Below are 15,563 nucleotides of genomic sequence, written 5' to 3'. Positions count from 1 at the left end.
CCATGTGCTGTGTTGCCCATTTTATTATTGGGTTTATTCAAAAATAGTTTTATAGAGGCTTTGGGGGAGTGAAATTATGATTTGTAAAGCACTACTGAATTTGATGGTTCCATATAAATAAAGATGATTATTATTAAATTATATGCTCCATACTATGAGTATAAGTTGTGTCCACCAGCATGTTATAAAGAAGCATTTTGTTTGCGTGGGATCCATACTTGGTAGTACTATCGCCTAGTGTGAAATATGTTGGATTTTGCCTCCTGTACATATGAAGAGGAAATAAGTTCTGCTCGGTTCACCTGTTCGATAAATATGACTGCTGAAGGTGATTTCACCATTATTGTTGTCATAAAGCTGGGTATAGAGGTCATTGACAATGGTAATGGAGGCATATCCTGACTACTAGACCTACCCGCATTCTCACTATAATATTCCCTTTAATTCCTTTTCAGGCACATTTCTTTTACTTCCAGCTTTCTGCTGTACAGAAAATGTTGCAGCGGCTCTAATACAAAGGCTACATTCTCCTACAATCATGAAGAAAAGATATAGAATCACTCTGAATTATTGAATGGTCATAAATAAATATATGTATATTTACCATAAAAAGTATTTTTATTTGCTCTGATTTTTGGTTTTGAAAATCTGTATTTCTTTTATCCATAGCCTTTACTATCAATAACCATAACCTTTTACTATGAATAATTTACACTGAATACCAATAAGTTCAAGAATCATATTTTTATTGTTAATTCCAGACACCAAATGATTAAAAACATTATATAAAAACATACGTATCAGAAACCATGGAAGTATGATAACAAACAGTATAAATGAGAAAGCGAGAGGAAAGCGATGCACAAATCAGGCCAATACGTAACAATACAAGATATGTTCCAACAATAATCTCTTTATTAATGTAAACAAAGCAGACAAAATTACCATACACAAACATCTAAAAGCATTTAAAACAAAAATATACAAAAAGTGACCAATGTGGAGATCCCGGTCTGGATCGTCCACAAAAAACCTCTAAGTCCAGACACAAAATATTGTCTGTGCACCTCTACCCAGTTAGTGTGAACCTATAATGGATGTTACATACAATGCTCCTAATGAACAGTATAAATGGATACTGGCTAATATACTATCAAGATAAAGAGGGAGTGCCAACAATATCAGATATTACATGCGTGTGATCCTGGGGATGTATCAAATCAACCATTTTTTTTCCAATCCGAATGCAACAAGACTTGGACTAGTATTGATGATCCCAATCCTACAAAAATTACATCCAGAGAAAAAAAACAATCAATTCCCACCACTGGCCATCATGCTATGTTAGACAGTCAGTGTCCGGCACTGCCTGAATAAAATTTGTTGATTTGATAGATCCCCAGCATCACACATGTAATATTTGATATCGTTGGCACTTCCACTTTATCTTTACACTATTTTAGCCAGTATCCATTTATATAATTTGTTATCATACTACCACGGCTTTTGATACATTTGATTATACAAATATATATTATACATGTATGAAGCGTTTTTCCCCTTCATCATGATGGCACCACCAGAGAGAGAAAGGGATCCGCCCTCCAAGGACAGGAAACCTGAGCATAAAAAGAGGCTCCTCCTACTCCACCTCAGTTTGGTTTCCTGTCCTTGGAAGGAGACCTGAGCACGCCGTGATGAAGGTGTCCCTGCGGTGTCTCACTTACCCTTCTCCATGAAAGGATTGTGGGACTCCGTCAGTTCTATCCTCCGGTGTGGGTATGAGGTTGTGGCGCTTCCTCCCTCTGTGCGTGCAGAACCTCGGCCGGAAATTTGCTTGTAGGAACCAGCGGCTGCTGACAACGGGCGTGAGTGGAAAGCGCGCACCGGAAGTGACACGTAGTCACTTCAGGTTTCGGCTACGAGCGCTCAAAGTGTCGCTCGGAACGAGAATGGAGCGGGCCGCATATCTTCTAAAGCGGTGAGGCTCACCCTTTCTTTATTATTTAAAGGAAAATTGTTTTTTTTCTGTGTTCTCGCCGCTGGCAGCCTGACCAGAAGGACAGGGGCCACGCCCACTTGGCTGGAGTTTTAAAAATGGAAGAGTGGGACTGCTGAGTGCTGGTTACAAGTCAGTTGTGCAGCATGGCAGACAAGTGAGATCTTACAGAGACACCCAGGACTCCAGCCCCGGTAACTATACTGCAGGGCGGTGAGTGTTTTCACTTTTTTTGTACTGATCTTTTGTTTGCCTATCTTAGGGAGTAGAAAGGCCTAAAAAGGCTACCCGTAAGACGCACCATAGTGTAAAATTTGCACTCATAAACTCCTTTCCAGTTATGAAAAAGCCACCTGTAACACCTATATTGGCAAGATCTTAACTGAGGAATCTGCCGTTTGGATGGAATCATTAAGGAGCGTGGTTAGCGAAGAAGTCCGAAGGGCCAGAGAGTTGTCAAATCCTAACCCGCCCCCTCTCACTCAGGAGCAGCCAGGGACCTCCGCAGCAGTATATATTGCAGAGGGGTCAGGATCAGAGGAGGAAGGTGTAGCCTCAATTAGCGATTCAGGTTCCCTGGCCTCTGAAACGGAACAGGCAGGGCGTCCTCTGTTTAACTGGTTCGCGACCACCCGCCGTGTATTCACGACGGTGGTCGCGTTCCGATGCATGGAGAGGGCTCGCGGGCCGAGCCCTCTCCATAGCCGGTAAGTCTCTGCTGCATATTGCAGCAAAGGCTTACCGGTAACACCCGCGATCGGTGCCGGCACCGATCGCGGGTGTTTTCTTGCTGATCGCCACCGGCAAAGCTGCCGGAGGCTTCAAACAGATGACGTCACAGGGAGCGGCGATCCGTCACCATGGTAGCTTCGGGTCTCACGAAGACCCGAAGCTACTTCAGGTTAACCCATTCATTACAATGTGCTATCAGCACATTGTAATGTATGAGGAGTAAAATCCCCATATACTGCCATACTGTAGTATGGCAGTATATGGTAGGATCGATCAGACAACCTAGGGTTAAAGTACCCTAGGGAGTCTGAAAAATAGTAAAAAAATTAAAAAAAAGTGAAAAAAAAAATTATAATTAAAAAAACCTAAAAATTTAAATCACCCCCCTTTCCCTAGAACTGATATAAATAAACAGTAAAAATCATAAACACATTAGGTATCGCCGCGTCTGAAAATGCCTGATCTATCAAAATATAATAACGGTTTTTCACTGCGTTTAACCCCGTAACGGAATATCGTGTCCAAAGTCAAAACTGGCACTTTTTTGCCATTTAAAAAAAAATTTAAAATTCTATAAAAAGTGATCAAAAGGTCGTACAGTCCTAAAAATAATATCATTCAAAACCTCATCAAAAGTCGCAAAAGATGACACCACCCTCAACTCCATACACCAAAGTATGGAAAAGTTATAAGCACAAGACGGCAAAATAAAAATAAAAATTTTGTTCATGAGGTTTTAATTTTTGTAAATGTATGAAAACATTATAAAACCTATACAAATTTGGTATCCCTGTAATCGTACTGACCCAAAGAATAAATTAGATGCGTCATTTGTGGCGTGAAGTGAAAGCCGTAATATCCAAGCCCACAAGAATACGAGACATATGCGTTTTTTCACCATTTTCACTGCATTTGGAATTTTTTTTCCCGCTTCCCAGTACATGGCATGGAATATTCAATGCGATCACTATGAAGTGCAATTTGTTACGCAAAAAACGAGCCGTCACATAGCTTTTTACGTGTAAAAATAAAAAAGTAATAGATTTTTGAAGGTGGGGAGTGAAAAATGGAAATGAAAAAACGGGAAAGGGCCCGGTCCTTAACCGGTTAATATTGACGACTCTGATCACCTTCTTAAATTAGTCAGGATGAATATGGACATTGAGGACAAGAAACAACCTAAGTCCGTTCAGGATATTAGGTTCGAAGGCCTTAAAGAAAGACATAAATTGTCTTTTCCCCTTCATGAGACAGTGTCATCTCTGATACAGAAAGAATGGGAGAAGCCAGATAAAAAGTCGTATATTCCTAGATCAGTCTAGAGGAAGTATCCCTTTGACTCCGATGTATCCAGTGCATGGGGCTCTGCTCCTAAGGTGGATGCGTCTGTAGCAAAGGTCAGTCGCAGGTCATCTCTCCCGTTTGAAGATCTAGGTTCCCTAAGAGATCCCATGGATAAGAAAATTGAAAGTTTTCTCAAAAGGTCTTGGGATTCGGCTACCTCGGCCTTTAAGCCTAATATTGCAGCTGCTTGTGTTTCCCGTTCTATGTTGTTTTGGTTAAATCAACTAGAAACTGATATTCGAAATAAGGTGCCAAGGGATGCCCTAGCCTTGTCGGTTTCTAATGTACAAAAGGGAGCCGCTTTTCTAGCAGACGCCTCTGTCGATGCCCTTATACTCAATGCTCGTTCATCAGCATTGTCCAATTCAGCCAGAAGAGGCCTCTGGCTAAAAAACTGGCCAGGGGACATAGGGTCAAGGAATAGACTATGTGGAATCCCTTGTGACGGAAAAATTGTTATTCGCGAAGGTGTTAGAGTTATTGGAGAATGCGGGGAGTAGGGTAAAATCTTTTCCTTCTACCCAAAGTGGTTCCTTTCGTCCCTTTCGGAGGCCGAGGTCTCAGAGAAGGGGGGCAGAAAGGAATCAGAATTTCAGACCCTTTCAAAAAAACAGAGGACTCCTGTTCAATCAATCCAGAGACCCCAAGCGTCGGAGACCCAATGCTCTATGACGCCAGGCTCCCCGTAGGGGGAAGACTGGCCCACTTCTTTGAAGCCTGGTCGGAGATATCAGGGAGCAAGTGGGTGTTACAGACAATTCAAAAGGGCGTCTCGATGGAATTTCTCTCTCCTTCCTCTTGATTAATCATCACGTATCCCGCTTCCAGAGAAAACCGAGAAGCGATGATTATCGAGGGCCGGAAAAAGGTACTATGTCAAGTTCCTCTTGCCAAACAGGGCAAGGGATTTTATTCAAATCTATTTATGGTAAAGAAACCGGGGGGTTCATTAAGGGTCATTTTGAATCTAAAGCCCCTAAACAAATTCCTGGTTGTTCCAAAGTTCAAGATGGAAACCCTGAAATCAGCAGTAAACCTGTTGTTCCCTGATTGCTTCATGGCCTCTATAGAGGACTTTCAGAGATACTTAAGGGTGGCCATTCAGGTAGACTCGGAGGTTCATCATTTTCAATACAGAGCACTACCATTCGGAATCGCTATTGCCCCAAGAATCTTTACAAAGATAGTGTCAGAAATGGCAGCCCACATATGAGAAACACAGGGGTTGTTCATTCCATATCTGGACGATTTCCTACTGGTAGGGTCATCGAGTCAGGAGGTACAAAGTCAACTGTCCAGGGTTCTTCAGATATTGAGGAAATTAGGGTGGCTGATAAACAAAGAAAAATCATCTATGGTTCCCACAACAAGAAAGCTCTTTTTAGGGACATGGTTAGACTCCCAAAGACAGAGGATCTTTCTTCCAGTAGAAAAAGTTGAAAAAATAAGACCACTGTTGCTAAAGGTAAAACAAAATCCCCTGATTTCCTTAAGAAAGGGTATGTCTCTTCTGGGTCTTTTTTCAGCCGCCATCCCTGCTGTTCCATGGGCTCAGTTCCACTCAAGAAGTCTACAGAATTTTCTTCTAGAAGTAAAAGGTCTCCTCCCCATAAAAATCTTAAACTACCTAGATTGGTGGTTAAACGTAAGAAATCTAGAGGTTGGTCTTCCTTGGAACCCCAGTCAGGACAGGCTAATTGCTAGGGATGCCAGTCCATGGAGGTGGAGGGCCCACATGGAGAATCAGTTTTTTCAGGGTACTTGGGATGTAGCAGAAAGGGACCTGTCGTCGAACAAAAAAGAACTGTTAGAGGAAGTGCTTGCATCAGGGCTTTTAAGACTATTACAGGGACATGGGGTGTCCGTGATGTCGGACAACACTACAGCAGCTGCCTATATCAACAGACAGGGCGGCACAAGAAATTCTGGCCTTATGTTCATAGCCACTCAGATCCTAACTTTGGCAGAGACCTTTTTTGCATCTCTAAAAGGGATTCATATAAGAGGTGTAGAAAATGTTTCGGCAGATTTTTTAAGTCGAGAGACCCTATATCGAGGGGAATGGGAACTGAGTAGGTCAGTATTTCGGAAGATAGTCAGGCTTTGGGGGATGCCACTGATATATCTTTTTGCCACAAGGAGAAATCGCAAGGTAGAAATATTTTTTTACCTTAACAGGGCAGACCTTCGTTTAGCTGTGAACGCCTTTTCTCAAAAGTGGGACAGTCCTCTTCTTTATGCCTTTCCTCCCATGATTCTCCTGCCCAGGAGTATCAGGAAGATAAGACAGGACAGGGCAAAGGTGATATTGATCGCTCCCTTTTGGCCTCGTCGGGCATGGTTTTCATGTCTGCTGTCAGGGAGCTGTCGGTATCCGATCCCTGGGTGCTTCCAGAATCCAGGAAATTGTTGTCACAGGGCCCGATCCTCCATCCAGAGATAAAAGCCCTGCATCTGACGGCATGGCTATTGAGAGGATGATTCTCCAAAAGCAAGGTTTGTCTCGTGAGGTGATTTCCACTCTACAGAAGAGTAGGAAACCAGTAACATATAAGATCTATCATAGAATTTGGAAGGCTTACTTTTCCTTTTCTCTTCAGGACCCAGAGCGGTTGGCTCAGCCTAATGTTAGTCAAATCCTTGATTTCCTGCAGAAAGGCCTAGAGAAGGGTCTCTTTCCAGCTACTCTTAAGGTTCAGGTATCAGCTCCAGGAGCCTTATTTGATCAGGAGTTAGACAAACATCCTTGGATTTCCAGATTTATTAGGGCAGCAGGTAGAATTCGGCCCACAATTAAGTTGCCTCCCTGGGATTTGTCAATGGTCCTCAAGATTTTGTCACTCCGTTTGAGCCATTGGAAAGTATTTCTATAAAGCTTCTCACACTTAAGACAGTTTTTCTTACAGCCATCACCTCAGCCAGAAGGGTAGATGAAATGGCAGCTTTGTCTCATAAACATCCATATTGTATGACAGGGTTATCCTTAGACCAGACCCAGGGTTCCTGCCTAAGGTAGTATCCGATTTTCATAGATCTCAGGACATGATCCTTCCATCATTCTGTAGTAACCCCAAGACAGAGAAGGAGAGGGCTTTTCATTGTCTTGATGTTAGAAGGAGTATTGTAGAGTATTTGGATGCTACTTCTAGGTGGAGGAAATCAGATAGCTTGTTCATTTTCTTTTTAGGAAAGAATAAGGGGAATAAAGCATCTTCCACAGCCATCGCTAAATGGATTAAAGTGACCATTCAGATGGCCTATGAGATTTCAGAAGTTCCTGTCCCGGACAGCATCCGTGCTCATTCAACTAGATCATCAGCTACATCATGGGCCGAGTGTAGGGATGCTATGCTGGAGCAAATTTGCCAGGCGGCCACCTGGTCTTCCCCACACTTTCCTTAAACACTATAGGGTGGATGTGATGAGTTCTTCTTCTCTTTCATTTTGAAGAAAAGTCTTATCCTCTATTATCCCCCCCCCCCCCTGTTTGTGATTTCTCTGCAATTCTCTCTGGTTGTGCCGTCGTGATGAAGGGGAAAACAATGAATTACTCTTACCGGTAATGTTGTTTCCTCAAGTCACGACGGCACCTGGTATTCCCACCCGGTTCTCACTTTTTTGTGTGGTGTTGGTTCACGGGTGTCGCAAAAAAAAAAAAAAAGAGACATTAAGAAGATATATATATATATATATATATATGTGTGTGTATATGTTTTGTCTACTAACTAAACGGCTCTTCCAAGAAAATCTCTGTAACCAAACTGATGTGGAGTAGGAGGAGCCTCTTTTTATGCTCAGGTTTCCTGTCCTTGGAGGGCGGATCCCTATCTCTCTCTGGTGGTGCCGTCGTGACTTGAGGAAACAACATTACCTGTAAGAGTAATTCATTGTTTTTTACATTGTGCTTTGTCATGTTACGCTGTCCATTGTTGTATGTTTTTATATCATGTTTTTAATCAAGGGTATTTTTATGCTATTTGGTGTCTGGAATTAATTATATATATATATAAAAAATATTATTTTTGAACTTGTTATTCAGTGTAAATTATCGATAGTATATTTATGTAGGTGTTGTGATTTATAGGTTATATATAATGTAATCAATTGTGGTGTCAAGATATGTATTTTGGAGTACAGGGTAGTATCATGTGATACTGACATTTTGAGAGGCACAGTGTGGATGAATACATCTGGTATTAAATTCTACAATAAGTCACCCATGATATTCTGTACCCTATGAATGAGTCGTCTTCGTCCACTAGGATGAAAACCAGGACAGGCCAAACCAGTACAGAAAGAGGCAGCAATTAATCTTAAAGGGGTATTTCGGGAATATGAATGTCTGATACAAAAATCCATAATCCTGTAAATAAATGAATGTAACAAAACTTAATGTCATTAGTCACAAAATGGAGCTTAAATAGTTTGATTTTATGATTAACAAAATGTTATGGCCTCTCTAAAGTTATCACCAAGATGGCCGCCACTGGAAACTACAAGTCCCAAGATGCTTTAGTTCTCAGTAACTCCTCCTTCTTATGCTCTGCTCCCAGTGATGATGTAACAGGTTTTCTTGCACTGTTACCATAGTAATGATGTGTAACTGCCATCACCAAAACACTGACTATACTGGCTGCACTGCAACCAACCGACTACAGCCAAACATAGTGGTGATCACATGACCTGCCCAGGCAGGTGCAGGACATGTGGACATGTGACCAGCGGCCATCTTCTGTCCTGTGTCTGCTCTGCAACGGACCGTGCAGAGGAAATTAATGGACTGATTAAAGGGCCAGTAGCATTTTAATTTTCCATTACAGTATATGTCACCAGCATTTTCTGCTAACGGGAGCAAAAATTTAAATAACAACTAATTACATATTAGCTTATATTTTAAGGACCCATTTGTATAAAAATGATGCTGATTCCTGGAATACCCCTTTAACTGTAAGCGATGCCTGTGTCAGTGAAGGGCTTTTATACATTCAATGGCAAACAAAGCAAGAATCCTGCAGATGTTGTTTACTGTTTTGGATAATATAATGGCACATAAGGCCATATTCAACACGGTTTCAAACTGAGTAAACGGGGAGCATCCATTAGTAAAGGGCATGTACCAAATTCGGACTCTCCCCTTTCCATGTTTGTAGAATAATGATGCCGTCCCTTTGCTGAATTCTGGACAGTCGTATGGCTGTGTTCCAGCCTCTCCTCTCTTAGTTCTAAAGTCTAATTACTAATAATGACCCCTCTGGCCCTGGTGGATGACAGGATGGCATTCTCCACTATTTACAACGGAGCATATGAAACTTTCAGTACCGAAATAAAGCCTAGTAGAAGAAGCCAACTCATAACATTCTGTATGGCCAAGCTGGTACTGCAGAGATGGATCCAGTGGTGAGCTGTTCTGCACATGCCTGTCACCACATGGTTACTGCCCTGATCTTGTGGGCACAGCTTGTGTGCCCATATAAACACTTGGGTGAAACTTTGTCCTAATGTGACGATGAACTGCTGCTATGGATGGACAAGTAGTTAATGGAGAAAGTCGTTGCCAGGCACCACTTATCTAAGGAAATAATTTAGGATTGGGTGCTTGAATTCCAATCAGCAAGACTGTGTTATAAAAGATTCAACCTATAGAAAAATGACTCTACCCAATTGCTGGTAACAACCATAAAAATAATTTTGGTGTTAAGTTGGATGTATACAGAAATCATCGCCTTTCTGTAATTCATATGAATTCTTTGTATAGAGTAGGTAGATCCCTTCTTTTTCACAGGCTACATGGTGGCCATCTGGAATTCTTACACTAATGTTACTTAGCGTGTCTCCTCCTGGATCCATTGACTGCTTAAGTTATACTTTGTCTTGTCTGGCTCCTCCAGAGATAACACATAGTGCATTACTGTATAAACTAAACCACCTTTGTGCTCCGCTCAATAGTACCATTAAACAAAAGACCCACTCACCAAATAGAGGTATAAAATGAACACTGACATAGAAACCTCATCTTTCCACATGATAATGACAGCAGATCAGCGACGGCAAGCTACTCTGCTATTCAATACTAATAGTTTTTTATGGCTCCACCCTTCAGATGACTGTAGATTTCCATCCAAAAATGGCCGTGTCTCTGTAACCATACAATATGCTTGATAAGAACCCTGGTCTTTGTTACATCTCTGGAAGTCGATATCTTTCCCTTTGTCAGCTTCCACATCAGTGGATAGTGTAAAAACAATAAAAAATACATGAACCGGACTTGGTCCGAGACAACTGCAATGACAGAATAATTTGTTTGAGGTAAATTTTTGATAGACGGCTTAATGTAAAACATTTGGGTGTAAAACTTTATAAATAGTGTACAGTCCATAGAAAGAAGAGGCCAGAACATTAAAACCACATTAAAGAAATAACATTGACTGTCTTAAGACTATGGCAGATGAGCAGTGATGGAATATGTTAGAATTAGGAACAGTGCCTTCCTGATGTTTATGTATGAGAAGTGGTAAAAATGGGAACCCACAAGTGACCTGACAAGGTCCAAGGCAAGATGACTGGGTCAGATGATCTCCAAAACAGTAGTTCTCGTCGCCTGCTTCTACGGCTTGAAGAAATGGTGCTGGGACCTCAATGCCCATTTATGTGCATTGGCACAAGGTGAGATGTCATGGTCCCCATAGCACATATTGCTGAAAAACTGAATTCTATGATTCTGGTATATACTACACAAATAGCACATGCAGATAGAGAAGGGGAACTTGTATGTTAATGAGGTGTTTGAAAATTCTAGATTTTATGCAGAAAAATCTTTAAACCAAAAGAAGCTCAGTGGGATTGTGTTTTCTGTGTTTAACAAAAATGTTTTTTTTGCTACATGTAACCAAACCGGCTCCCAGTCTGAAAAGAGGAATACAACACAAACTACTCTACTGTCGGTGGTGTATAACAAGCTTTTTTTTTTTATTTACAAAGTATTTGCACATTAATATTCCATGCCATGTACTAGGAAGCTGGAAATAAATTCCAAATGTAAAACTTAAGCTCATCAAAATATGGCACAACTGTAATATTGTGACAATGACATTAAATCTTTCAATGTGCAAGATGAGACAACGCCTCTGTTATTCTCTGGATCAGTACATTCACAGAGATACAAAATTTATATAGTTTTGGTATGTCTTAATACCTTTAAAAAATTCAAAAGCCTTGCATGAAAGACTCCTTGCATCGCCATATTATGACAGGTAACGGAGCCATGTAAGGTGTAGTATTGTTTGCAGGATGGGATGACATTTCCATTGTTACCATTGTGGAAACTGTACAACCATTTTATTACTTTTTATTCAATTTTTATCGGAGGTAAAATTGCAAAAAGTGCCAATTTGGACATTTACCTTACTGGGTTCAAAGCTGTTTAAATATTTTAACAGATCGGATGTTTATGATTTTACTATTTTTATTTGTGTTATAGGGAAAAGCGAGATTTTTTTATTTTGTTTGTTTTTTTTAACTATTATTTCTGTTGCCTACAGTAATTGAGCACCAGACAGATTGTAATATAGAAATTCTAATGACCACTATGGGAAGCTTTAACAGGCTCTGTCATTGCACCAATCAACTCTCTCCGATGACATCATGGAGGGCACCAACTGGCTTTTAAAGATGACAGCACCCAGGAGCAGACCAGTTAGGTGTCACGGTCAAGTTTGACTCTGACACCTAAGAAGGTAACTGCTGCAATCTGTGCCATCACCTGCGGCTGTGTAATACAGATGTTGATCGCATATAGAGAGGGTCTGTGAGTACTCTTCATAAACCCCTTCACAACTGGCTGATGTATATTTACGTGGGCCACTTGTAAAAGGGTGACCAGATTTTACCCCATTAAACTACCTGAAAACGACCACTACCTTTAAACTGAGCTGTGCTCTCAGCTAGGGTACAAAAGGTAGTTTCCGGGGCATTTTAACAAATATTTTTGTGTGGCGGTTTTACGTGCTACCTTTAAATTTTTGCGGGTTTTTTTTTTAGTTAGTTAAAATTAAACATAAAAGTTTAAAGATTTTTTTTTAATTTTTAGTTTTATTTGGAGTTAAAAAAAAAGGCTGTTTTGAAATTTATAGTAAATATTTTTTTTCATTTTCAAATTAATGCAAAGTGAACATTACTAATGAATTTCCTATTTTGATTTGGTAGTTTTGATATATAATATGTATAGTCTCGGACAAACGGGGCGACTATGGCGGTGTATTTTGTCGTGTAGCGAGGATTTTTTTAATGAATATTGTTTTATATTTTTTTGTGTATGTGTGTTTTTACTTTATATGTTCCCCATGAGGTCACAAAAGACCCCACGGGGAAATTTTCACTTTTTATTTTAGTTCCATATTTTTCGGACTATAAGGTGCACAAAAAATCCTTTGATTTTCTCAGAAATAAGGTGCTCCTTATATATGAACCGTACTTACAGACAACAGCTGCCTTGAACTGTGCACAGGTCTGCCACCTGCTGGTCATTCATCCTTATAATCAGGTGCGCCTTATAATCCAGTGCGCCTTATATATGAACCTTGACGTTTTAGCAGGCATTTATTGATGGTGCGCCTTATACTCCGGTGTGCCTTATAGTCTAAAAAATACGGAATTCTATAAGAGCCTCAGTTATAGAGGGAAATGACCACCTTTGATTTGTGATGCTAATTAGACCCTCTCTGATTAACCCCTTTAGATGCTGTGAGGAACGGAGAAGGAAGAAGTGCTAATACACCACATCTCCCTTCTCCCTAGGGTCAGAGACACCCAGAGACTTGGTCATGCTCCCGCGGCTGTCAGGGGAGCGAGAAGAAAGCTGCAGCGATATCTGCAGACTCCAAACCTGCGCCCCCTGACATCTAAAGTCAGCGACTGGTCCAAGAGGAGCTAAATGTGAGATGCACATCCAGTTACCATCTATTTTTTAACTTCCTGTATTTCTGGTCCTGTACTTCACAGAACCATAAGCCTGATCTGATCTGAAAAATGAGATTCTTATGTCCCAGAATACTATAGAACCGAAGATTGGGGCATCTAAATTGACTCATCTTATGTAAAGAATAACTCTTCCCATTTCATTTTCATGACGTTGGAGGGGAATTTTTAGATTTGACATAGGAGAGTTCCCTACATGAAGGGTCTAGTAGTTTAATGGAGTATTATGTGGAGATCTATAGCTTGCACATGTTTTTATGGTGGATCCATCGTCTGCTCGCTGCTGGGGATCAGATGGTGCGTTGCCTTCGTTCTTCTTCTGTCTCAGAATCTAATGGTTTCAGCCAGTGCAGAGCAGTCAATGACAAGGAGCATGTACTACTACTCATACTCAGGACATTGGGGATGTGATGAGCTGCCTAGGATTAGGTTCTTCAGATGCCCCAATAGTCTGGAAACTACCACCTGATATAATTCTACCATAAGATAAAAAAACACAGCTCTATATTATATGAGTAATTACAATAGATTGTGATCATACCCAGATCACAGTCCCAAAATCATGATCTCAAATTTACTACCATGCCAAAAATCACAATGTTCAAATACAATTGCCATTTGATCTTCCCCAAAACTGTTTAGATGCTTAAAATTCTCTTTTTTTATTTTACAAATATCTTTAGGACTAGTATGGTAAATAATGGCTGCATGTAAATGCACATCCTATCGTCTCTTCACAATTGTGGAGCTGTGACACATAGTTGGAAGTATTATTGTGGTGTGTAACGCACCTTATTCCGTGCTTTTATTTATCTCTTATTCGCAACCATCAGTCAGGAAAACGTAACAAAGATGCTATTCAGTTTATCTATAGGCAGCTAAACAAACGTATCTTGCTTGTCTGTTATCTACTTGTTAACAAAACGCTATCAGGATGTTCTAAACATCAGCATTTACTGCACAAGGGCTGTAGTCTTTATCTGAGATGATATATGGCAAGTCCCTCAATTAGTACAAAGGGCTGGGAATCTTTGCTATATATTTAGACAATGCCTTCACCCTATATATTTTATTCTAATATCCTTATTCTCTAGAAACATTTAGACAGGAATATGAGTATATACAACATATGTGTATATGGATATATATTAATTGATGTGAAAGGGACAGCACCATAGCTTGCCTTCTTGTATATGGAAGTTTCTCAACTCTCCATTAATGAGGACATGCTAAGATGCTGAATGAGATACCCCATTTCATTGGCAGTTTCCCTTTATTCAATTTGGTGTTTAAAGGGGTTGTCCGAGACTATGTAAAAATAGCGAGGTGGCCGGGGAGGGGTTGCATAAAATAATCTTGTACTTAGCCCGTCCAATGCACCTGGTGTCCTGCGCCATGGTCCCTCCGTGCCATGCCCCTGTTTGTTTACTAAAACTCCACTCGGACAACTCCTGGGTGCCCAGGCATGCCCAACCGTCACCATGTCCCAGCACCTGATATAGCACTGGGAGTTCTCCGAGTGGAGCACAGCACAGAGGGACTCAGATGCAGGACAATGGGAACACCAGATGAGGTAAGTGCAAGTTTAAGTGTAAGTGCACTATTTTTACACACTCTCGGACAACCCTTTTAAATCCATTATTCTATTCAACAGATATAACCCTCTGAAGTTTATGTGAATAAGCTCTTGCTAGCCAAAGTGCTGCAAACCTTTATATTCTCTGGTTCTGTTACCCAGTGTCCTATAAATAAATAGTAGGCCGGTTACCCATTAGCAGGTTCGTTCCGACTGGAAGGGTTTTTTGCACTCTCATTTCAATCCAGTGGATTAAGGTTCGGTCCAGGAAAACCTTTCAGAGAAAGGAGTGAGTTTTTGGCACTGAACCTGCTCATGGGCAACTGGCCTCGGGCTACCAGTGTGCTGTTCTTAGGCTGCAAACAGATTTGTGGTCTAGTTTTACACTCTGAATGTCGTCAATCTATTACCCACCCAAAAACGGCCCATGTCATCCATGTGCACATAACTAAACCAACACGTATAAATATGAAAATGTAAGCTTTACTAATGAATATACAGAAGGTATAAAATACAAATATCCAATGAAATCAAAAGGTGGGAAAATGACCACTGCATGAGATGTTAGCCAAAGAATGGCACTGCTAGAACGGCATCCTGTACACCCGTATGTAAACATACAATATGTGTCATAGGTAACAGCAAGTAGAGCGTCCCTCCAAATCAAAAACCCCACAAGCCCAAAGGTGATATCTCCTAAACATAGGTATCTGGTAAATCATGGAACTTACTTCATGTGAACTTAGCCTAATATTGTTTTACTAATCCTGCAATGACCTAAAACTTTCTTCCAATGATTTCTGTACAAAGATATCAGAAGTATAAATTAGGCAGAAAGAAATTCTTCATTTTTGTAGTAAAACTTTATTTATCCATTCACTACAATACACAATACAGTCATAACACCAAGGCCCATGTTCTACGTACAAAGGATTATCT

At 40.6% G+C, this 15,563-nt stretch overlaps 1 protein-coding gene across 1 annotated transcript in view; it reads left to right on the top strand.

The window, feature by feature from the left end:
- Window positions 1-14,601: 14,601 nt before the first annotated feature.
- The window catches only part of GATA3 (GATA binding protein 3), a 72,639-nt gene continuing 71,677 nt past the window's right edge, over window positions 14,602-15,563 (top strand). The window contains exon 1 of the mRNA XM_072147405.1: window positions 14,602-14,621. The gene's annotated coding sequence lies outside the window, so the exon portion shown is untranslated. The remainder of the gene's footprint in view (window positions 14,622-15,563) is intronic.

Source organism: Engystomops pustulosus, chromosome 4, assembly GCF_040894005.1.
Source record: "Engystomops pustulosus chromosome 4, aEngPut4.maternal, whole genome shotgun sequence".
Taxonomy (NCBI): domain Eukaryota; kingdom Metazoa; phylum Chordata; class Amphibia; order Anura; family Leptodactylidae; genus Engystomops; species Engystomops pustulosus.
Note: the sequence above shows the minus strand (reverse complement) of the source record. Positions and strands in the feature narration are given on the sequence as shown.